Source organism: Sorex fumeus, unplaced genomic scaffold (genome assembly GCF_029834395.1).
Source record: "Sorex fumeus unplaced genomic scaffold, SorFum_2.1 ptg000050l, whole genome shotgun sequence".
In the NCBI taxonomy this organism is placed as follows: domain Eukaryota; kingdom Metazoa; phylum Chordata; class Mammalia; order Eulipotyphla; family Soricidae; genus Sorex; species Sorex fumeus.
The window spans coordinates 15,918,522-15,944,883 of NW_026606107.1; the positions used below are offsets into that span (position 1 = coordinate 15,918,522).

General features: G+C 41.0%; 1 non-coding gene across 1 annotated transcript; it reads left to right on the forward strand.

Annotated features, from left to right (window-relative positions):
- Window positions 1-14,799: 14,799 nt before the first annotated feature.
- On the forward strand, window positions 14,800-14,905 carry LOC130032697 (U6 spliceosomal RNA). The gene has a single exon (XR_008793872.1). It is a non-coding gene; the product is annotated as a U6 spliceosomal RNA (small nuclear RNA).
- Window positions 14,906-26,362: the final 11,457 nt, after the last annotated feature.

The window sequence follows — 26,362 nt, forward strand, 5'->3', positions numbered from 1 at the left end:
TTCTCTCATGATGATAAAACCCAAAATTGGAATTGATGGTTAATATGGCAGCCCAATTTTAGTTTACTGAGAATACTCCTTACTGTTTTTCATAGGGGTTGAACCAGACAATATTCCCACAAGAAGTGAATGAGAGTTCTTATTAGTTGATAATGAATTAAAATACTAATTATACTATAAAAATGTAGTAATAGTTATAATGTAGTGTGGTGATAGTTGTAACAAAGTAAAATCATTTCATTAAATGATTTTAGTTAATTTCATGTTATTGTAAATAATTATAAATAAATATTTTGTAAGACTGAAATTAAACAAATAATAAGCCAATGTATTATTTTCAAAGAATTTTTGTATGTTTATCTCATGCTTACATATCTGTTTATGTATCTTGGCTGTGGGTACTAGGTATGGGGTAGAAGTAAATGGTGTATGGATAATGTGTAAAGAGGGAGGATGGATAATTGTAGATAAAACTGTATAAAACATCTAGGAAGTAGGACACATTCATTCTTCAATTTACTTCAGTCACTGAGTGTTTCAGAGTATGCCATGTTAAAGATCCGGTACTGGAATCCACAACAGGTGAAACATGAGAATTCAGGGAATGTAAATGAATTCCTACACTCATTTATTCAGCTCTCAAAATAGTACCACTTTTAAAAATTAATTAAAATCTTAAAAAATATAGCATATATTTGGGTCAGAGCTATAGTAGAGCAGGCAGGTGGTTTACCTAAAACTCATTTGACACAGGTTTGATCTCCAGCATCCCGTATGGTTCCCTGAGCACCGATAAGAGTAACTCCTATGATAGGGATGGGTCAGTCCCTCTTATTTCCCACACCAATCCCATCCTCATGTCCCCATGGGGCCCTGGAGGTCACGCCCACAAACTGCTTCCAGCTGCTACTTAAACTCCTTAATGATCATGATCTAGAGACACACAAAAGAATCTCCAAACTGAGCAGCTTGCTGCAGAGATGCCTCCAGATTTTAAGCCAGACCGACTTCACCAACATGCCTCAGACGGGGTCAGGCATCATTCCTCCACCTGTCCCCTAAGTACTCTGGCAACCCCCAACTTCCAGAACCCAGTGGAAAGTGCAGGTTTGTGGGTTCAGTGATGGCAATCTTCAGGCCTCAAGGGATAGGGGATGGGAGGTCCTTCTGGTCCTTCCCACCCCCCTCCTCCCCCACCGTCCCCATGGGACCCCAGAGGTCATGACCCAAAATTGCCTCCAGCTGCTACTTAAGCTCCTTAGTGGCCATGATCCAGAGACAAAGAAAAGAATCTCTGAATCAAACAGCTTGCTGCACAGATTTCTCCAGATACTAATTATCTAAAATTTTAGAATTCCAGTAGCATGTCTGTCTTGCGGCCACGTAACATCTTATGCTATTCATAAAAAACAATAAAAAAGAGAGTATGGGGAGATTGTCTGCCATAGAGGTAGGGGAGGAGTGGGATGGGTGGGGGATACTGGGGACCTTGGTGGTGGAAAATGTGTACTGGTGGAGAGCTGGGTGATTGATCATTGTATGACTGAAACTCAAACAGAAAAGCTTTGTAACTGTATCTCACGGTGATTAAAAATAATAATAAAATAATAAAATAAAATCAGCATTCTGAATAAAAAAGTAATGTTGATATTATACGCAATTCAATCAGCTTAATCAATAGCTGAATAAACAACAGTACTCCTGCATTATTTTTTTAAAAAAGAGTAACTCTCGAGTGCAGAGCCAGAAATAATGCCTAAGCATTTCTGGGTGTGCTTCCTCAAAAGAAGAAAACTGTAGTATATATTTGAGTTAATTTATATATGTAAATATTGATATATTTTGGAATGCATCAATAGTGATACATTTAGAATTCTCATAATAAAGCTTATATTAACAGAATGCAGTGATATAATGTATAATAATTAAATACTTGAATTTGTAGATTTGAATGGCTTTTAAACTATCACACTGAAAATGATATAAATCAGTTATGCCTTACTAACCCTGATATTGATATACATATATATGGGTTTTATAATATATATGTTATATATAATATGGGTTATATAATATATATGTGCCCTGAGCACTGTTGGGATATGTGTGTGTGTAAGCTCTGTATCCACTATATTATTACACAAGCCCCACAAGAAATTTAGTTTTAAGAGGAATTATAGATATTAAAACAATAATATAAACTATTCATTAAAATGAACACTAATACCACCGAAGAGATATTTGAGCTGCTCCTCACAAGATTTCAGATTACAGTATCCTTTTGCTGCTTGTAATAGTTAAGAAAGTATCCACTAGCTGATTCAAAATTCATGAGCTGTGGAAGATTGTATGAACCAGTGCTCTTCCCCCCTCCTTTTTTATTAGTGAAACACCATGAGGTACAGTTGTAGATTTACAAATTTTTGTGCTTGGGTTTCGATTATACAATGATCAAATACCCATCCCTCCACCACTGCCCATTTTCCACCACCATGGATCCCAGTATCCCTCCCACACCCATCCCCCCATCCCACCCTGCCTCTGTGGCAGGGCATTCCCTTTTGTTCTCTCTCTACTTTTGGGTGTTGTGGTCTGCAAAAGAGACATTGAGTGGCAATCATGTTCAGTCCATAGGCTACTTTCAACATTCATCTCCCCACCTGGGACGATCCTCGAAACACCCTTTATTTGGTGCTCCCTTCTCTATCTGAGCTGCTCTTTCCCCTAGAATGCCCGGCTGGCCTCTAAGCTATGGAATAATCCTCCTGGTACTGATCTCGACAATTCTTGGGTATTAATCTCCTATTTTGTTACTTTATATCCCCCAGATGAATGAAATCTTTCTATGTCTATCCCTTTCTTTCTGACTCATTTCGCTTAGCATGATACTTTCCATGTAGTACCACTTGTATGTAAATTTCATCTTTTCTAACAGCTACATAATACTCCATTGTGTATAAAGATTCTTTAACCAGTCATCTGTTCTTGGGCACTCAGGTTTTTTCCAGATTCTTGCTATTGTAAAGAGTGCTGCAATGAACAAACACTTCAACTATACATTTTTGCCTCTCTGGGATATATTCCCAGGAGTGGTATTGCTGGGTCAAATGGGAGCTCAATTTCTAATTTTTTGAGAATCGTCCATACTGTTTTCCAAAAGGGCTGAACCAGTCGGCATTCCCACCAACAGTGAAGGAGGGTCCCTTTCTCGTCACATCCGTGCCAGCATTGTTGCTTTTATTCTTTTGGATGTGAGCCAGCCTCTGAAGTGTGAGATGGTATCTCATTGTGGTTTTGATCTGCATCTCCCTAATGATTAATGATGTAGAGCATTTTCTCATGTGCTTTTTTGCCATTCGGATTTCTTCTTGAGAAATTTCTGTTCATTTCATTGCCCCATTTTTGATGGGGTTGGATGTTTTCTCCTTAGGAGTTCAACAGAGCAAACACTTCTGAAATTTATATGGAACAATAAGCCCCCACGAATAGCTAAAGCAATTCTTGGGAAAAAGAAAATGGGAGTAATCAACCTCCCTAACTTCAAGCTCTACTACAAAGCAGTAGTAATTAAAACAGCATGGTACTGAAACAACGGCAGAGCTGCAGACCAATGGAACAGGGTTGAATACACTGTCATCTCCCCTCAATCATATGATCATCTAATCTTTGATAAAGGTGCAAGAAATGTTAAGTGGAGTAAGGAAAGCCTCTTTAACAAATGGTGCTGGCAAAACTGGAAGGCTACATCGAAAAATGGGCTTAGAACTCTGCCTAACACCATGTACTAAAGAAGTAATATCAAAATGGATTAAATACCTCAATATCAGACCAGAAACCATAAGTTACATTGAAGACAAAGTTGGCAAAACCCTCCATGACATTGAAGCTAATGATATCTTCAAAGATGTCACACCACTGGCCGAGCAAGTGAAAACAGAGATATATAAATGGGACTTTCTTAAACTTAGAAGCTTCTGCACCTCCAAAGAAACAGTGACCAAAATACAAAGACAGTCTACAGAATGGGAAAGGATATTCGCCGAATACACATCTGACAAGGGGTTGATATCAAGGATATATAATGAACCAGTGCTCTTAATATCCTTATTTTGAGCATGTACTGATTGAGGTCCAAGAAATGTTCCAAAGGAGGTTCAAACCTAAAATTTAATATACTCATGGGACTCACATCTTGATTCTTCTGTTATGTGATATTTAAAATTAGGTACTCATATAATGTATTGTCAGTTAGGAAAACAATACTTTATCTTAAAATTTTAATCTTTGTATAGTACATGATGGTACAGTGGAAGGATGCTAATTTCATATGTAGGATCTCTTGATGCTTAATCTCTTGATATTAATGACACACTTGAAGTTGATCACTAAGCACTATTTATGGAGGAATAACTATTCAGTAATGTTTGTCATAATGACATAAAATTTGCATTGTTAATAAAGTAACCAATATAATAATTCTGAAGTTAATCCAGATAATAAGTAAAGTAAAAAGGAGTATATTGAACTTGGAAAACATTAAATTCTGAGGATTGCTGACTGGGGAACAAGAGAGAGATATCAAGTGTCAAAACAGCAACAATTTAGCAGGCTTGAGATTGATTTTTATGAGTGTAAGATGTAAAAATAAATAAATAAATAAATAAATGGAAGTTAATGAGAGGTAAATCTTGCCTAAGTTCACTGTTACTGTCCTCCCGTTGTTTATCAATTTGCTTAAGTGGGCACAAGTAATGTCTCTGTTATGCGACTTGTTACTGTTTTGGGCATATCAAATACACCACAGGTAGCTTGCCAGGCTCTGCCATGTGGGCTAGATACTCTCAGTAGTTTGCCAGGCTCTCCGAGAGGGGCGGAGGAACCGAACCCAGGTCGGCCGCATGCAAGGCAAAAGTCCTACCCGTTATGCTATCGCTCCAGCTCTGCTTAAGTTCAATGAAGAATTTTCTAATAGTCACAGTTAAAATAGCTTCTCTCAGGAAATAAAATGTGTCACTTGAGTTGCTCAAATATCCAGGTAAGTTCATGAAAGTGTTGCAAAGACCAAGTGTTTACTTAATGATATAAACATATATATGTATATATATATACATATATATATATATATTGCTGAAGCGATAGCACAGTGGTAGGGCATTTGCCTTGCAAGCAGCCAGCCTGGCCAAGCCAGGTTCTATTCCTCCCCTCTCTTGGAGAGCCCGTCAAGCTACCCAGAGTATCTTGCCCACACGGCAAAGCCTGGCAAGCTCCCCGTGACGTGTTTGATATGCCAAACACAGTAACAACAAGTCTCAAAATGGAGACATTACTGGGTCTGCTCGAGCAAATCAATGAACAATGGGAGGATAGTGTGTTTATATAGTGTTATATATATATATAGTGTTACATATATATATATATATATATATATACATATGTAGTGAATTCTCGTGGCTGTTTTTTTGTTTTTTGAAATACCCATTACATTGTAAGTTTATGGTGTCAGAAAATGTGCTATTGTACTTAGTAAAATATATTTCCAAATAATTGTTATTTGGATAAAGTAATTATAAAAGTAAATATGATGCTTCATATAACTAAAGTTTTTTAATATAGGAGTAATACTGTTTATTCAGAATTGATTAGGCTCATTGAATTGGGCATGAATTCCACCTTATGTTTTTAATCTCCTTTTTTATAATTTTATTTATTGAATCACCATGAGAGCAGTTACAAAGCTTTCGGGTTTAAGTCTTGGTCATACAAAGAAATACGCATCCCTTCACCAGTGCCTATTTACCACCACCAAAAACCCTAGTATACACCCCATACCACACCCTCCTCTACCTGTGGGGCAGATGATTTCCACATTGCTCTCTCTCTACTTTGATTACATTCAATATTTCGACACCAGATCCACCATTATTATTTTGGGATTTTACCCCAACACTCAGATTTGCCGAAAAGGCAAGAGTAGACAGTTTGTTTTCTTTCTTTTTTTAATGTTGACTACGGGTGGAGCAATAGCACACTGGCAAGGCACTTGTCTTGCATTCATCCGACCAGGGCCGACCCCAGTTCGAATCCTCTGCCCCGCTCCGAGACCCCGGCAAGTGCTGAGAGTATCGCGCCCGCATGACAAAGCCTGGCAGTTAACCGTGAAGTATTAGATATGCCAAAAACAGTAACAAGTCTGACAATTGAGACGTTACTTGTGCCTGCTCGAGCAAATGGATGAACAATGGAAGGACAGTGCTATACAGTGCTATGTTGACTACAAATTACTTGTGTTTTGTTAGATTTGTTAGATTTAACATTTTTTTTTAAAAAAAAAGTTATTCTAGTGAAACGCCATGAGGTAGAGTTGTGGCCATTACAAGTTTTTCTGCCTGGGTTTCAGTTATACAATGATCAAGTACCCGTCTCTCCACCAGTGCCCATTCTCTATCCATAATGATCCCAGTATCCCTCCCCCTCCTCATCCACCCCATCCCATCCCACCTCTGTGGCAGGGCATTCCCTTTTGTTCTCTCTCTCCTTTGGGATGCTGAGGTTTGCAGAAGAGGCATTGAGTGGCAATCATGTCAGGTCTATAGTCCACTTTCAGAATGCATCTCCCATCCTGGGAGGATCCTCACAACACCCTTTACTTGGTGTTCCCTTATTTATCTGAGCTGCCGTTTCCCTTAGCATGTGCGGCTGGCATTCAAGCCATGGAGTGAACCTCTTGGTATTTATCTCGACTATTCTCGGATGTTAGTCGCCTATTTGTTACTTTATATTCCCCAGATGAATGCAATCTTTCTATGTCTGTCCCTCTCTTTCTGACTCATTTCGCTAAGCATGATACCTTCCATATAGTACCATTTGTATGTAAATTTCATGACTTCATCTTTTCTAACATCTGCATAGAACTCCATTGTATAGATTTACCAAAGTTTCTTTAACCAGTCATCTGTTTTTGGGCACTCGGGGTTTTTCCAGATTTTGGCTATTGTGAACAGTGCAGCAATGAACATAGAAATGCAGATGTAATTTCAACTATACTATTTGCCTCTCTGGGATATATTCCCAAAAGTGGTATTGCAGGGTCAAATGGGAGCTCAGTTTCTAAATTTTTGAGAATCATCCATAGTGTTTTCCAAAAGGGCTGAACCAGTAGGCACTCCCACCAGCAGTTAAGGAGAGTCCCTTTCATGCCACATCCACGCCAACACCAGTTGCTTTTTTCTTTCTGATGTGGGCCAGTCTCAGTGGTGTGAGATGATATCTCATTGTTGTTTTGCTCTGCATCTCCCTGATGATTAGTGATATAGAGCATTTTCTAAAGTTCCTTTTAGCCAATCGGATTTCTTCTTTGAGAAAGTTTCTGTTCATTTCATCACCCCATTTTTGATGGGGTTGTATGTTTTCTTCTTGTGGAATTCAACCAGTGCTTTGTATATCCTTGATATAAACCCCTTATCAGATGCGTATTGGATGAATGTCCTTTCCCATTCTGTAGATTCTCTTTGTATGTTGGTCACTGTATCTTTTGTGGTGCAGAAGCTTCTTAATTGAAGATAGTCCAATTTGTTTATCTCTGTTTCCACTTGTATGGTCTGTGCAGTGTAATCTCTGAAGATACCCTTAACCTCAATATCGTGGAGGGTTTGGCGACCTTGTCTTCCATATACCTTATGCATTTTGGCCTGATGTTGAGATCTTTAATCCATTTTGATCTGACTTTGATCTGACTTTTGTGCATGGCGTTAGGTTGAGGTCTAAGCCCATTTTTTTCATGTGGTTGTCTAGTTTGCCAGCACCATTTGTTGAAGAGGCTTCCCTTGCTCCACTTCATATTTATTGTTTCTTATCAAAGATTAGATGTTCATAAATTTGGGATTGTGTGTTCGGATATTCCACCTTATTGCATTATTCTGTGGCCCTGCCTTTGTTCCAATATCATGCTGTTTTAATTATTACCGTTTTGTAGTAGAGTTTGTGGTTGGGGAGGCTAATGTCTCTCACGTCTTCTTCCCAAGAATTACTTTAGCTATTCGTGGGCGGTTGTAATTCCGTATGAATTTCAGGAGTGCTTGATCTATTTCTTTGAAGAATTTCATGGCTATCTTTATAGGGATCACATTGAATCTGTATAATGCTTTTGGGAGTATTGCCATTTTGATTATATTAATTCTTCATATCCATGAGCAGGCGATATATTTCCATTTCCTTGTGTCCTATTTTGTTTCATGAATTACCATTTTGTAGTTTTCATTGTAGAGGTCGTTTACCTCTTTAGTTAGGCTGATTCCATGGTATTTGATTTTCTGGAGCGCGATTGTGAATGGGATTTTTTTTCCTGTCACTTTCTTCTATCTCATTATTTGCATATAGGAAGGCCATGGATTTTTGGGCATTAATTTTGTAGCCTGTAACTTTACTGTACAAGTCTATTGTTTCTAGGAGTTTCTTGGTAGAGGATTTAGAGTTCTCAAGATATAGTATCATATCATCTGTAATAGTAAGACCTTGATTTCTTCCTTTCCTATTTGGATGCCTTTAATGTCTTTTTCTTGACTAATCGCTATTGCAATTTCTTACAGTACTATTTTAAACAGAAATGGTGGTAGTGGGCATTCCTGTCTTGTCCGTGATCTTAGAGGAAAGGCCCTTAATTTTTCCCCATTGAGGGAAATGTTTGCCAGGTGTTTGTCGTAGATGGCTTGGACTATCTTGAGGAAAGTTCCTTCAAAAATTTTTTGGTGAATGTTTTCATCATAAACTGGTGCTGTATCAGTCAAAAGGTTTTTCTTCGTCTATTGATATGATCATATGGTTTTTATCTTTACTTTTGTTGATATGATGTATTATGTTGATTGATTTTCGAATGTTAAACCATCCTTGTATCCCCGGGATGAAACCCACTACTCATGGTGATTGATCCATTTTATGAGTTGCTGGATTGTATTCGCTAATATTTTGTTGAGGATTTTCATATCCTTGTTCATCTGGGATATTGGTCTATAATTTTCTTTTGGTAGTGTCTTTGTTTGCTTTTGGTATTAGGGAAATATGTGCCTCATAGAAGCTGTTTGGAAGTATTTCTGTTTTTTTCAATTTCCTGGAAAACCTTCAGTAGAACTTGCAAAAGGTCTTCTCTAAATGATTGGAAGATTTCACATTGAATCCTTCTGGGCCTGGGCTTTTGTTTTTGGGAAGAGTTTTCATTACCGTTTCAATTTCCTTGATAAGAATAAGTCTATTCAGGTATCCCAAGTCTTCTTGGTTCAATCTTGGGAGATTATAGGAATCCAGGAATGTATCCATTTCTTCTAGTTCTCTTGTTTCCTGGCATACAGTCTCTCAAAGTAGTCTCTGATGATCTTTTGAATTTCATTGGTTCTGTTGTGATGTCCACTTTTCATTTATGATTCGGTTTATTAGAGTTCTCTCTATATATTTATTCTTGAGTCTTGCTAGTGGTTTATCAATCTTGTTTATTTTCTCAAAGTACCAGCTCTTGGTTTCATTGACCTTTCAGATTGTTTTTTGGGTTTCCATGTCGTTAATTTCTGTGCTATGTTTTATTATTTCTTTCCTTCGGCCAACTTTGGTTTACTTTTGTTAGTCTCTGTATAAGATCTTGAGCTATGTCGTTAGATTATATATTTAGGCCCTTTATTCTTTCCTTAGGAATGCTTGCAACTCTATAAATTTTCCTCTTAGCATGGCTTTAGCTGCGTCCTATAGGTTCTGGTAGCTTGTGTCTTCATCTCATTTGCTTCCAGTTATATTTTTATTTCGTCCTTGACTTACTTCCTGACCCACTCGTTGTTCAACATTGACTTGTTTAATTTCCAGGTGTTTTACTTGTTTCTCGGTTTCTATATGTGAGTCTCTTCTATATTCAGCACTTTATGGTCTGAAAAGAGTGTTGATATGACTTCTATCTTCCTGATTCTATTGAGGTACTTTTTTGTGGCTTAGCACATGGTCTATTATTGAAAATGTTCTGTGTGCACTGGCAACCAATACATATTCTTACTTTTGGGGGTAAAGTCCTGTATAGGTCTCTTAGCATTCTCTTTTCTATTTCTAACTTCAAAGCCAATGTTTCCTTGCTGAGCTTTATTCTTGTTGATCTATTCAGAAGTGATAAGGAGATGTTGAAGTCTCCAACTACTATTTTGTTGCTAGCTATGTCCTCCTTCAAATCTGTTAGCAGTTGTTTTAAGTATTTAAATGGTCCTTCATTAGTTGCGTATTCATTTAAGTGTGTGATTTTTACTATTGTACGTATCCCTTGATAAATACAAAATGGCCTTCGCTGTACCTTCTAATCTTTTTCAATCTGAAATCTATGTTGTCCGATACTAGTATATCCACCCCAGGTTTTTTGAGGGAGCTGTTTGCTTGCAGTATTGTTTTCCATCCTTTAACTTTGAGTCTGTGTTTGTTCTGACAGTTCAGATGAGTTTCTTGTAGACAGCATAATTTTGGTTACAATTTCTGGATTCATTTTGCCACTCTGTGTCTCTTGATTGGTGCATTTAGACCACTAACATTGAGAGAGGTTATTGTCATGGGATTTTGTGTCATCTTTCTGTAGGGGTTGGTTGTGATTTTTAAGTGTTTTTCTTCTCTTACAGGAGCTCCTTTAATCCTCCTTTCAGTTTTGGTTTTGAAGTTTGAACTATAAAGTTCCTGAGCTTTAGTTTATCTATAAAATGGTGTATAGTTTCATCTTGTTTGAGTGAGAGTTTAGATGGATAAAGTATTCTTGGTGAGGCATTCATTTCATTGAGGTTTTTCACTATATCCCACCATTGTCTTCAGGCATGGAGGGTATCCTTTGATAGTTCTGCTATAAATCTAAGGGGTGCTCCTTTGTATGTGATTTTCTTCTTTGATATTGCTGCTTGAAGTATTGTGTCTATCCACAGCATCCATCATTCTGACCATGACATGCCTTGGAGTGTTTTTATTAGGGTCTTTTTTAGCTGGCACCCTTCTGACTCCTTGTATCTAATGTCTGCATTCCTTAACTCTGGGAACTTCTGAGCAATTGTATCTTTAACTATTGATAATTCATTTGGATTGCCTCCCTGTCCTTCTGGTACTCCAATGATTCTAATGTTGTTCCTCTTGGCGTCCTCTCCAAGTGGTTCAGAAAATAGTCCTGGTACCCTCATACGGAGCCATCTTGTATATTCCCATGGTCGCTGGGATTCCATCTGGAGAAGGCGGAGACACGGCACCTACCCCATATGGGATCTCTCAGTGATATCGGCTCTGTAAGAGGCCCAGAGAATTCTCCAGAATTTGTGGAGCCCGCCAGCCGATTCTCTTCGCCGCTGTATGCTGTCCCTATACGATTTCTGTTGCTCATCTTCAAGCTTACAGATCCTCTATTCAGATGTATTCATTCTACTGCTTCCTTGATGGACATGTGGTCTGTTCATACTTTTTTAAATTAGACTGTCCTTAAACACTATTGGTAGAGGGGAGGGGCACAGGACCAGGCTGGGATCTCCCCGACTGCTGCTCCTTGTTCCTGAGAAGGGTCAGGTAGGATTCTTCCAGAAGGCTGAGTATGCAGGAGCAAAGCTCCTACCAGGACCCCAGGTGGCTTTGAGACCCTGGAAGCCTCCGACATGTCACACAGTTTCTGTCCCAAGCGTCCCCTTTGATTACACAGAGAAGGAGAGAGGTTTAGAGAGCTGAGCAGATGCTTGGCATGTGGAAGACCCAGTTTTCAGCACCTCGTGATCCCCCGAGCACCACAGAGAGCCCAGAGAACAGAAGGTACAAGTTTGTCTTCAGAGCCGCCTGTGCAGACCCCACCCCAGTTGGCCCTTGCACCTCCACTCAGGAAAGTGCTCGGTGGTTTAAAATCTCGGTGGTAAGGGCTAACAATTTACTTGGGGATGTTGACTCTTGGCTGTGATTCTGGCTTTATAAAATACAATACGTATACTATAAATATAAAATACTTGTATATTTATATATTATGGGCTGGAACATTAGCACAGCGGTAGAGCATTTGCCACGCACGCGGCCAACTTAGCCAACCCGGGTTCGATTCCTCCACCCCTCTTGGAGTGTCCGGCAAACTACTGAAGGTATCCCGCCCACATGGTAGAGCCTGGCAAGCTCCCCGTGATGTATTCGATAGGCCAAACACAGTCACAAGTCTCACAATGGAGGCGTTATTGGACCCTCTTGAGCAAATTGATGACCAACAGGAGGACAGTGCTACAGTGCTACAGTGCTGAGGCACCTACTGAGTTTTTAATTTCATCTACCGAGTCCTTTATTTGTGACAATTCTTTTAGTAGCCTTTTTATTTCTGCTCTCATTTCTTCCTGTATTTTCTTGGCTATGCATTCTACTGTTTCTTTCATTTCTTCCTTTAATTTTCTGGATGTCTCCTCCATTGATTTTTGAGTAGTTCCTTGAACATCCCCCATATTTCATCTCGGAATTCTTTATTGGAGAGAGCATATTTTAGGATAACCTCGGTTGAGGATTCGGGCCTCTTTTCTTCGTCCTCTCCTTGTAGTGGAGATTTGCGCTCTTTCTTCATGCAGTTTTGGTTGTCTAGATGTAATTCACTAGCACTGTTCCCTCTAATAGCGGGAAAGGATTCTGGATAAGGTCAGTCTATGGTGGTCACCCTTCTCCCCTTCTTTAATCTGTCCTTCTTCTCTAGGCATTATTATGTGGCTTATAACGGGCATCTAGTGAAGCATTGGTAGGAAGTGCTCTTTAATATTGGGCTTGTACAGCTTCTTGTGTACTGGTCTTTTGTTAGAATTGGAGTAGGCCAGTGGATTATGGTTGTATTGTAGTTGAGGCAGCCAGGATTTTTTCCACAAATTAGGTGATATAGGCTGGGATATGAGTCGAGAGTGCTGGGAGTGGAAAATATAACTGCGGCTGCCTGTCTCGGAGTCCATGCCCACTTTTGGGATGACATGCCCCCTAAGTGGAGTCGACACTCCCAGCCGTTCCCAGGGACATGCTGACCTAAGAACCTGCAGAGGAGGGCAGGGCCCTGAAGAGATGGGTGGGGGGTTCTGTGGAACTCAGGCAGGTGTTCCCCAAAGTCTCCTCTGGCTGCTCGGAAGTGGGGGTTCACTGCCACCGGAAAAGGGGTGCAGAAGCGGGTCACAGGTAAGGGACACGCTCCCCTACAAACCTGCAAGGGTGGGCCCTGAAGAGGTGGGTGGGAGGTCTGGCGGAACTCTGCCAGTTGTTCCCCAAATTCTCATCTGGCTCAAGAATTTGTTTTCTATTGCTGGTTATGAATAACATCTGATGTCGCACGGCTGCAGTAGTGGCCTTGCGGTTTTGGAATTCCGAAATTTTACCAATTAAATCTGGATGGATTTCTGCCAAAACCTGCTGGGTTCCGAGATTTGTTCCTGAGTCTCTTGGATCATGGCCGTTAAGCAGCTTGATCAGGAGACAGAGAGGCTGTTCCTGGGCAGCAACTTTGGGTCTCATTGGGACAGGGAGAAAAGGGCCGGCTCCAACCCCATCCCACAAGGCCCCATGTATCTCATCACTGTGGGCACAATCCTGACTATTTAGTGACCTCTGGAGGAGAGTGGCCACCAAACCGCCAAGGGGGAGCAGGCGTAGGGACAGCATCCTTTCCCCCCTGGGGTGGCCTGGCACCGGTAACCTGCTGTGTGGAGCAGACGCATTTCTGCCAAAAGCCATTGGGTTCCAAGATTTGTTTCTGATTCTCTTGGATCATGGCCATTAAGCAGCTTGATCAGGAACCAAAGAGGCCTTCTGGGTGTGACTCAGGGTCTCATTGGGGTGGGGAGGAAAGGGCCGGCTCCACTCCCATCCCATGAGGTCCTGCATGTCTCGTCACTGCGGGCCCAAACCTGATTGTCCAATTGCCTCTGGAGGATGGTGGCCACCAAGCCACCAGGGCTATAATGCCAACACACGAAACCTATTCTCACCTGGGGTGGCTCTTCACTGGTCACCTACTGTGAGGAGCAGACACATTTCTGCCAAAAGCCGCTGGATTCCAAGATGTGTTTCTGACTCTCCGGGATCATAGCCATTAAGCATCTTGATCAGGAGCATGAGAGGCCATTCGTGGGTGGTGACTCGGGGTCATGTTGGTGTGGGGAGGAAAGGGCCAGCTCTACCCCCATTCCATGAGGCCCCATGTGTGTCATCACTGCGGGTCCAAAACTGATTGTCCAATGGCCTCTGGAAGATTGGGGAGACCGAGCCCCAAGGGGAGCAGGCAGAGGGACAACACCCTTGCACCTCTGGGGGTGGTCTGGCCCCGGTAACCTATTGTGGGGACTGGATACACCGTTGCCAAAAGCCACTGGGTTCCGAGGTTTGTTTCTGATTCTCTAAGATCATGGCCATTAAGCAGTCCGATCAGGAACCAGAGAGAACTTGCCTCCAATTACATAGCTGAGCCGTAGGCGGTTTTGGGGTGTGTCTCCCACATATCTAACTTTTATCCATTTATTTTCTTGGTAAACATTGCCCCAAGATTTTGGGGTCTGGCCAAATGCACAACAGTAATTTTGGGGTATCTGGAAGTGTGAAGGCACCAAAAGGCTACTGATGCACTCACCTCACAGGTACAGATTGGCTTGCTGGCAACAACATACCCCCTGAAATGTTTTTGAAATAACTGTATTAGATTTTCCTCAAGATTTCTCTCAATGTTAAATGAAAACTATTAAAATATTTAAAATTAAAGGATGGAGGTCTCCTTGATATATTAGTAAATGATTTCATGAGTATTTTTTTTCATTAAGACTAGGCCTGATGCTTGATTTGGCAGCACATATACTAAAATTAGAACGATACAGAGAAGATTAGCATGGCTCCTGCTCAAGGATGCACGCAAATTCATGAAGTGTTCCATATTTTTGACACAAAACCTCATAACAATAATCTCTGTCAACATCAACGGTCTAAATTCACCAACTAAGAGACACAGAGTGGCAAAATGGATTCAAAGACAGAATCCAAAATTTTGCTGCCTAAAAGAAACTCATCTCAACAGTCAGAGCAAACACAGATTCAAAGTCAAAGGATGGAAAACAATCCTGCAAGGAAACAACTCCCTCAAAAAAGCTGGGGTGGCCATACTAGTATCTGACAACATTAATTTCACGTTGAAAATATTAGAAGGGACAGCGAAGGCTATTTTCACTTCATCAAGGAATCCATACAACAGGAAGAAATCACACTCTTAAATGTATATGCACCTAATGAGGGAACAACTAAATATTTAAAACAACTGCTAACAGATTTTAAGGAGGACATTGCTAGCTACACAATAGTAGCTGGAAGTTTCAACATCGCCTTATCACGTCTGGATAGATCAACACGAACAAAATTCAGCAAGGAAACATTGGCTTTGAAAGAAGAAATAGAAGAGAAAGGGCTTATAGACCTATACAGGGCTCTACATCCCGAAAAGAAAGAATACACATTCTTCTCCAGTGCGCATGGAACATTTTCCAAAATAGACCATGTCGTAGGCAACAAAACATACCTCAATAGAATCAGGAAGATAGAAAAAGTATCCACAAATTTTTCAGACCATGATGCCCTGAGAATAGAAGTGAATCACACACAGAAAACCGAGAACCAAATCAAACACCTGGAAGTTAAACAACTCAATGCTGAACATCTAGTGGATCAGAAGGAAGTCAAGGAAGAAATCAAAAGAAACTTGGAAACAAATGAGAATGAACACAAGTGCTACCAGAACTTATGGGATGTAGTGAAAGCTTTATAAAGGGAAAATTTTATAGCTCTGCAAGCATATCTCAGGACAGAAGAAAGACACATAAAAAACTTGACTTCGCAACTCAAGATCTTAGAAAAGGATCAACAGAAGAAGAACAAATCAGGCAGAAGGAAAGAGATAATAAAACTAAGAGCAGAAATCAACGACATGGAAACCAAAGAAACAATCCGAAAGATCAATGAAACCAAGAGCTGGTTCTTTGAGAAAATAAATAAGATAAATAAACCAGTAGCAACACTCACAAAGAAACAGAGATAGAGAACGCTAATAAAAATATAATCAGAAATAAGAATGGGGATATCACAATAAAAACCAAAGAAATTCAAATGATCTTTAGAGACTACTTTGAAAGTCTGTATGCTACGAAACAAGAGAACCTAGAAGAAATGGACAAATTCCTGGATTCCTATTATCTCCCAAAGCTGAATCAAGAAGATAAAGAGTACATGAATAGACCTATTCACATCAAGGAAATTAAAGATGTAATAAAAAGTCTTCCCAAAAACAAAAGCCCAGGTCCAGATGGATTCACTAGCGAATTTTTCCAAACATTTAAATAGGAGCTATTGGCAGTTCTTCCCAAATTTTTCCAAGAAATTGAAAAAACAGAAACTCACCCAAAAAGGTTCTATGAAGCCCATGTCTCTCTGATAACAAGTGGAAACAAAGACACCACGAGAAAAGAAAACTACAGGCCAATATCCCTGTTGAGCACGGATGCGAAGATTCTCAACAAAATACTAGTAAATAGAATTCAACAAATCATCAAAAAGATAATACACCATGACTAAGTGGGATTCATCCCAGGGATGCAAGGATGGTTTAACATTCAGAAAACAATCAACATAATCCATCATATCAAAAAATAAAAGATAAAATCATTTGATCATATCAATAGATGTAGAGAACGCATTTGACAAGATCCAACACCGTTTATGATGAAAACACTCGCCAAAATGGGGATAGAGGGGACTTTCCTCAGTATAGTCAAAGCCATCTATCACAAGCCTACAGCAAGCATCAGCCTCACTGGGGAAAAACTGAGAGCCTACCCACTAAGATCAGGGACGAGACAAGGATGCCCACTGTCTCCACTGCTGTTCAATATAGTACTGGAAGGACTTGCACCAGCGATTAGAAAAGAAAAAGATATTAAGGGCATCCAGGTAGGGGAGGAAGAAATCAAGCTCTCACTATCTGGAGATGATATGATACTATACATAGAGAACCCTAAACCCTCTACCAAGAAACTTCTAGAAACAATAGACTTGTATAGTAAAGTTGCAGGCTATAATATCAGTACCCCCAAAATCCATGGTTTTCCTATATGTAAATAGTGAAAGAGAAGAAAGTGACATGAAGAAAACAATTTTGTTCACAATTGTGCCCCAGAAAATCAAGTACCTAGGAATCAACTTAATTAAGGAAGTAAAAGACCTGCACAAAGAAAATTACAAAACACTACTTCAGGAAATAAAAGAGGACACGAGAAAATGGACAAATATCCCCTGCTCATGGATGGGGAGAATTAACGTTGTTAAAATGGCAATAATTCTCAAAGCACTGTACAAATTCAATGCGATCCCTATTATGATACCCATGACATTCTTCAAAGAAATGGAGCAAACACTCCTCAAATTTATATGGAACAATAAGCCCCCACGAATAGCTAAAGATGTTTTTGGGAAATAGAAAACGGGAGGAATCAACCTCCCAAACTTCAAAATATACTACAAAGAAGTAATAATTAAAACAGCATTGTACTGGAACAAAGGTAGAACTGCAGACCAATAGAACAGGGTTGAATATTCTGACAATTCCTCCCAAGCATATGCTCATCTAATCTTCAATAAGGTGGCAAGAAAATTGAATTGGAGCAGGGAAAACCTATATAACAAATTTTTCTGGCAAAACTGGACGGCTTACATGCAAAAACGTGGGCTCAGATCTCTGCCAAATGCCATGTACAAAAGTAAGATCAACATCAGACCGGAATCCATAAAGTTCATTGAACACAAAGTTGGCAAAACCCTCCATGATACTGAAGCTAACGGTATCTTCAAAGATGCTATGCCACTGGCCAAGCAAGTGAAAACAGAGATAGAAAAATGGGACTATCTTAAACTAAGAAGCTTCTGCACCTCCAAAGAAACAGTGACCAAAATACAGACAGTCTACAGAATGGGAAAGTATATTCGCCGAATACACATCCGATAAGGGGTTGATATCAAGGATATACAAGGTACTGGTTAAACTCCACAAGAAGAAAACACCCAACCCCATCAAAACTATGGGGCGATTAAATGAACAGAAACTTTCTCAAAGAAGAAATCCAAATGGCTAAAAGGCACATCAGAAAATGCTCTACATCATTAATCATCAGGGGGATGCAGATCAAAATAACAATGAGATATCATTTCACACCACAGAGACTGGCCCACATCCAAAAGAACAAAAGCTACCGGTGCTGGCGCGGATGTGGTGAGAAATGGATCCTCCTTCACTGCTGGTGGGAATGCCGACTACTTCAACCCTTTTGGAAAACAGTATGAACGATTCTCAAAAAACTATAAATTGAGCTCCCATTTGACCCAGCAATACTACTCCTTGGAATATATTCCAGAGAGGCAAAAAAGTAGAGTCGAAGTGACATCTTCACTTGTTTGTTCATTGCAGCACTCTTTACAATAGCCAGAATCTGGAAAAAACCTGAGTGCCCGAGAACAGATGACTGGTTAAAGAAACTTTGGTACATTTACACAATGGAGTACTATGTAGCGGTTAGAAAAGATGAAGGCATGAAATTTACATACAGGTGGTACTACATGCAAAGTATCATGTTAAGCAAAATGAGTCAGAAAGAGTGGGATAGACACAGAAAGATTGCATTGATCTGGGGAACGTAAAGTAACAGAATAGGAGACTAACACCCAAGAGTGGCCGAGATTAGTACCAGGGAATTTTGCTCCATGACTTGGAGGCCAGCCACAAGTGCTAGGGGAAAGGGCAGCTCAGATAGAGAAGGGAGCACCAATTAAAGGGTGTTGGGAGGATCCTCCCAGGATGGGAGGAGCACGCTGAAAGTAGACTATAGACCAAACATGATTGCCACTCAATGCCACTTCTTCAGACCACAGAATCCAAAAAGAGAGAGAGAAAACTAAAGGGAATGCCCTGCCACAGAGGTAGGGTGGGATGGGGGGTGGGAGGGATAGTGGGACCCCTGGTGGTGGAAATTGGGCACTGGTGGAGGGATGGGTACTTGTTCATTGTATAACTGACACCCAAACACAAAAATTTGTAAGTGTATAACTGTACCTCATGATGTTTCACTAATAAAAAAAAAAGACTAGGCCTGATCTGGCTTGTGCTTCAAGTCTGTTTTATCCCTGGAACATGTTCTTTGTCTCTTTCTCTCCCCTCACATCCTTCTAAGTAAGTTTCAATAAAAACAATCTTGCTGCACCAAAAAAAAAAAAGAATATTCCTGGTTTATTAGAATTCCCCACACTTCTGCAATAGACGAGGAAATGCTAAGAGAGACAAAGGATATGCAGGTGATATCTAATGTACGTGCACCTTATTTCATGAAATTGATATTTTAATCTACTGTGTTGTTATGTATCTTTATATTTTCTATACACATTTTTGTTTTGGTGCCCCAATATGCAGTATTCAGTGCTTACTCCCTATTCTGTGCACAGAGATCACTCCTGGAAGGGCTCAGGAGACAATATGAGGTGCAAAGGATTAATGTTAGCACAATCAAGGCAAACACCCTGACTTCTGAATTTCACTCTGGTCCTCTATAAAATATTTTTCTAGCTAATGTATCAGTTTACCTGTTTTTTAGAACATAGAAGTACTGCTATTTTCAGCCACTGATTAAGTTGACTGAAGAAGGCATGGACTCCACATTACTTTTTAAAAAAATATCTGAGATATACTATTACAAAGCTGTTCATATTTGGGTTTCAGTCATACAAAGATTCATCACCCATCCCTGTACCACTGTACATTTCCCACAACAATGTTTTTCTATCACACCATCCCCCCAAGACCCACCACCACCCCTACCTCCCTCTATGGGAGGCACTTTCCTTCTTGCTTTCTCTCTCTTCTTTTCTTTTTGTGCATTACGGTTTGCAATACAGTTAGTAGAAGGCCATGGTGTTTGTTTAGGGCATTCAATATTTTTATTGGGACGGTAAGGCTGGAGTAGCTTTTCAATTGAGTGGCAGCTTTGGGGAGTGGTTTGACTGATGTAGCTTCCAGAAGTACAGGGAGGTGGGGGGGGGGAGGTAGCTAATCCCAACTCTGAGAAAGCCTGGAGATTTCAGTCACAAAACCCACACACCAGACTTTTCAGCAGACTATATATTGGTGATGTTTGTTGTCCTGAATGGGTGGAATTAGTTCGTAAGTATGTCAGTTATTTTGGATTGTCAAAGCAAGTGGATGCCAGGGGCTCTGTTTGGGTGGGCCTCAGGCCAACCCACCCCACTCCGATTTACCCCAGTCTGTTCATCCATGCGTTGTTCCGATATTAAATGTGGCTTTTGATCTCTTTTAAAATTTATTTATGGATCTCTGAAGCGAGGTTGGTAGTAGAGATTATATGGTGGCACTAGAATTGTTCGTGGGAGTGACTATCAGTGCTTCCATGGGTACTGAGAAGTGGGGAGAAGTAGCCCATCCCAACTCCAAGAAAGCCTAGAGATTTTAATCACAAAATCACATGCCATAATTTTCAGCAATTTATATTTTGGTGAGGTCTGTCCTGATACAGTGGAGTCAGGCCAGGAGTATGGTGGCAATTTTTGGATTGTGGAAGGAAGCAGCTGCTGGGGGCTCTGTTTGGGCGGGCCCCAGGCCAACCCTCCCCCATCTGATTTACCCCGGTCTGATCAGCCATGAGTGGGTCTGAGATTAGCTGTGGCTTTTGATTTATTTCGAGATTTATCTATGGGTCTCTGAAAAAAAAGCCAAAAAGTGAGCTTGTATAATTGAGCCAAAGGTGGTTTTGGGGCATGACTCCCAAGCACCTAACTTTTGGCCATTTAATTTCTTGGTAAACATGGTTCTAAATTGTTGGTGTCCAGTCAAAGACACAGTGACAATTTTGGAGTATCAGGAAGCTTGAAGGCACCATCAGGTTGCTGAAACTCTCGTTCTACAGGTACAAGTTGACCTTCTATTGGCACCATAACCTCGCATGTGATATCTTGTTTAATAAAAAATTATTGATTAATTGATATTAAAAGACCTTTGTCTTTTGAGCTTCTGGGGCAGCATGCCCAGAAAATTGACCCAGGGAACTACAATACCCCACTCTCAGCCCAGGTCCCCTCTGAGGGGATCCCTAGAAAGATTTATGACTGCATTAGAAGTGGGTGTTACCATATTTGAAATATGGTAACACCTACAAGGGGGTTTAGAGGTCACCCCAAAAGCCTCTATACCTCTCGGAAAGACTGGCAAGCTACCGAGAGTATTCCGCCCGCACGGAAGAGCCTGGCAAGCTATCCGCTGTGTATTCGATATGCCAAAACCAGTAACTACAACTGGTCTCATTCACCTGACCCTGAAGGCTTCACCGACATGGCAGCACTGAGAAGGATGAGAAAGGAGAGGCCGACAAAATCTCAAGGCCGACCTAGGCTGCCACAACGAAGGAAGACAAAAATGATCGTCTGTACTTTCAATGCACGTACGCTAGCATCAGATGCATCCATCGAGGACCTGATGGTACAAGCGCGAATGATCAAGTACGACATCATTGGTCTGACCGAGACAAGAAGACACGAATCTCACCATGCCGTTTTCGACACTGGAGAAGAATTGTTCCTCGGAACATGCGATAAAAGAGGTGTTGGAGGTGTCGGTGTCCTTATCAACACAAACTTGGCCAAGAGCATTGATTCATTCGAATGCCTAACAACCCGAATCGGACGTTTACATTTGAATAGATGTGGCTCACTGCCTGCAGTTTCTATCTTCGTTGTCTACGCACCAACATCTCATTATGATGAAAGAGAAATCGAGAAGTTCTACATGGAGCTAGAGAAATTCTATAAAGAAGACCACACCTTCTACAAGATCATTGTGGGTGATTTTAATGCCAAGATAGGACCGAGAAGATCAGCTGAAGAACTTCACATCGGGACCCATGGCCTGGAATGGAACGAACAGGGTGAGAGACTGTCTGAGTTCATCATGTCGACCAAGACCATTCATGGTAACTCACAGTTCCAGAAGGCAGAATCTAAACGATGGACATGGGAGTCTCCCGGTGGACGATTCCACAACGAAATAGACCACATCATATTCAATCGACGGTTTTGCCTGACTGATGTCGCTGTTGTCCCAAAATTTCGAACGGGATCGGACCACCGTCTCCTTCGTGCAAAATTCTACTTCACAGAGCGGGGAGAAAGGGCTGCAAAGTTCAAAAAGAGAACTCCCAGAACGACCACCAACTGGGAACTCTTTGGTACTATTGCGGCAACATGGGAAGATGCCATTGTTGACAACATTGACGAGGAATACGATCGACTGGTTCAGCACCTCCATGAATGTGCGAGGAACGCCAAGAGAGAGATAGCCACAAAAAGTCGCCTATCTTCGAAAACTCTTGAGCTAATTCGCCAGCGTGGTTTGGCGCATGCCTCAGGCAACCGCAAGCTAACGTCCAAGCTTGCAAAGCAGTGCAGAGATGCGATCAAGGAAGACCTCAAAGAGAGAAGAGCAGAAGTACTGGTAGATGCGGCAGAAGCCGGGAAAAGTATTCGTAACGCCCGCCTGTCCTTCGCCAACTATAAGACCAAGATGACTGCCCTCCGACGTCCTGATGGATCCATCACATCCTCCAGAACGGCAATGGAGAAGATTATCCATGACTTCTACTCAAATCTCTTCGATAGCCATGTCCACTTGCCGACATACCAAATTCCACAGGATGGGTATGTCGTTCCCAACGTTCTCCCTTCCGAAATCCGACACGCCATTTCGTCAGTAAAGAAGCAAACAGCACCCGGCCCAGACAAGGTCAGACCTGAACACCTGAAGAACCTGCCGTCAGTACTCATCAATACACTGGCTCGGCTCTTTACTCGCTACCTGTCTGAATGCAAGGTTCCATCTCAATGGAAAACCAGCAGGACCGTACTACTGTTCAAGAAGGGAGACATCCATGACATTGGCAACTATCGCCCGATCTGCCTATTGTCTGTCATCTACAAGTTGTTCACTCGAGTCATCCTGAATAGGATTGGCAGAACACTAGATGAAGGACAACCATGTGAGCAAGCAGGGTTCCGCAAAGGATTCAGCACCATCGACCATATCCACACGATAACCAAACTCATTGAGGTTTCTCGGGAGTTCAAGATGCCGCTCTGCTTAACGTTCATTGATTTAAAGAAGGCCTTTGATTCTGTTGAGACGGAAGCGGTCATTGAAGCCCTAGCCAATCAGGACATACAAGCCCAATACATCAGGATCCTCCATGAGCTGTATTGCGGATTCACTACCAGGATCTCACCATTCTACAAAGAAGTGATCGTTGATGTCAAGAGAGGGGTGCGGCAGGGTGATACCATTTCACCAAAACTCTTCAGTGCCACCCTCGAGAACATCATGCGACGACTGGAATGGGAAGGAATGGGAGTGAAGATAGATGGTCAGCAACTACACCACCTCCGCTTTGCTGATGACATTGTTTTAATAACACCAAACATCAGCCAAGCGGCACAAATGCTGGCCGACTTTGACCGTGAGTGTGGAAAGGTAGGACTACAGCTGAATCTTACGAAGACAATGTTTATGAGAAATAGCCTTGTTCCTGACGCCCCATTCGCTCTCAATGGAACGACCATCTCTGAATGCAACAGCTATGTGTACCTAGGTCGAGAGGTCAACATGACAAATGACCTGGCACCCGAGCTGCGCAGGAGGAAGAGAGCGGCTTGGAACGCCTTCAAGAACGTCGAAGAAATAGCTAAGAGGACGAAGAACCTCCGGCTCCGGGCACATCTCTTTGATTCCACTGTTCTTCCTGCATTAACATATGCCTCAGAGACCTGGGCCCTACGCAAACAAGATGAGAACGCCATTCAGGTCTCCCAAAGAAGAATAGAAAGAGCTATGCTTGGAATATCACGTTTCACTCAAATGAGAGAACGAATCCGGAGTTCTGACATCCGTCGACGATCAAGGATCAGGGACGCTGTCTCATTTGCCAAGGTGTCGAAAATCAGATGGGCTGGTCACGTAATGAGATTTAAAGACGACCGTTGGACTAGAGCTGTTACTGATTGGATTCCACGGGATGTCAAGAGACCGCGTGGCCGCCCACCTACCAGATGGTCAGACTTCTTTGTCAAGGTCATGAACGATCGGTTTGAGGCCCTCCATGTTCCCGGAGCGAAGAGATGCCATTGGGCTACACTAGCACGCGACAGGGACAAATGGAGACGTTACTGGCGCCCGCTCAAGCAAATCGACGACTAACGGGAAGTTAAGTGATTAAGTGATTAAGTGATTAGAAGTGGGATTTTAATCTTGTTCAGACACCAATATGGCAGACTCCCTCACAGGTTAAGAGGTAGCAGGGACGTGGAATCTGAGGCACTGGCTGCTCAGATGGCTGCAGTTATTTTCCCCTTTCACAGTGCTTTGGAATCACATCTCAGTCTCCATTATGTAATTCTGAGGGGGAAAGTCTGACTATCCCAAACACATTAGGCCAATAGTCCACTAGTCTATTCCAATCTCACCAAAATAACAGTGAATACAAGAAACTGAACAAGCCTAATATAAAAGAACACAACCTCTGAAGCTGCACTAGAGGCCTCACATAAGTCACAGAAGAGCACTAAAGAGGAACTTTGTATTCTAGAGGGGGGGAAAGGTGACCACTATTGACCAGGCTTATTCAGAATCCTTTCTCATAGCGAGGAGGTAGCACTGATAGTAAACTAGAGGGTCCCACCTCCATAGTACCACAGCAATATGAAGAAACAGTGCAAACCCCCCCCCCCCCCACAAAGAGTGGATGAACAAAATAGCCAAGAAGTCTCAATAGGGAATACCCATAAATACAATCTCTCTGATAAAGAATTAAAAGACAAAATGTTGAGGATGTTCAATAAACTCAAAGAAATGGTGGAAGAGACATGCACTAAATTAAAGGAGGACATGAAAAAAACAGTGGAATGGATATACAAAAATACAGAAAGAAATGAGAGCAGAAATAAGAAAGCTAAAAACAGAAGTCACGAATAAAGAATTTGGTAGATGAAATTAAAATCTCAGTGGGTGTCCTCAATAGCAGAATTACAACAGCCAAAGACATAATCAGTAACCTTGAAGATGAACTTCAGAAAGCATACAGGGAACAATATACAATGGGGAAATATCTCAAAATAGCTCTAGGAGGAAACAGAGATCTAGGGGATGAACTCAAGAGGAGCAGCATAAGAATCATCAGAGTACCAGAAGGACAGGGAGGCAACCCCAATGAAGTAGAAATAGTTAAAGATACAATTGCTTACAAGTTCCCAGAGCTAGAGAATTCAGGCATCCAGATCCAAGGTGCTGAAAGGGTGGCAGCTAAAAGAGACCCTAATAAAAACTTACCAATATCATGCATTATTGCTTTCCATCTTTTCATTCTGAACCCATATTTATCATTTGTTTTTCAAGTGTTATCAAGTGCTTTTCTTGTAAGGATAAAAATGTTGTTTTTGTATTTTATTTTTATTTTTTAATCTTCGGAAAATTATTTACTAGCGTATAAATGATAAATTTTTATGCATTCAATGTTTCAAGCCCAAATACTCTGCAAAATTATTCCCACTGATTAAATCTACCCTACATTATCATCATGGTGTGCTCAGTTCTGTGGAATAATTCTCATATTTTGTTGCCATTGGCCATTTGCTATTAATTTAAAATGTATTTTATATCCCACATATGAGAGAGATAATTTTGTATCTGCTCCACCCCTTCCGACCTATTTCATGCAGCATGACAATATTCAGTTCTATCCTTATATATCAGAATTATGATTTTATCTTGTTTTCATAGCTTAATGGCATTCCATTATGTATATATAAATTCTTTATCCAGTAATATGTTTTTGAGCAATTGGGTTGCTTCCAGGTTTGGGATATTGTAAACTGTGCTTCAGTGAACAAAGGATTCCAAATGTCTTTTCTGAGTAGAGTTTGGAGACCTTGTGGTAGATGCAGAATAAGTGGTATTGCTGAATCATACAGAAATTTTTAGATAACTCTCTGTTTTGTTTTCGAAAAAGGTTGAACATGTGTACAATCCAATGAGGAGTGTATGAGCGTTCCTTTCGCCCAACAGTGAAACCAATTCTAGTTGTTGTTGTGTGTATGTGTGTGTGCGTGTGTGTAATGTGTGCCACTTTCGCTGGTATGATGTGATATCTCATTGTCCTTTTTTATTTGTATTTCTCTGATGATCATGATGTAGAGCACTTTTCATATACCTATTTGAAACCTGAAAGTCTTTTTTTTCTAATTTTTATTAGAGAAACAC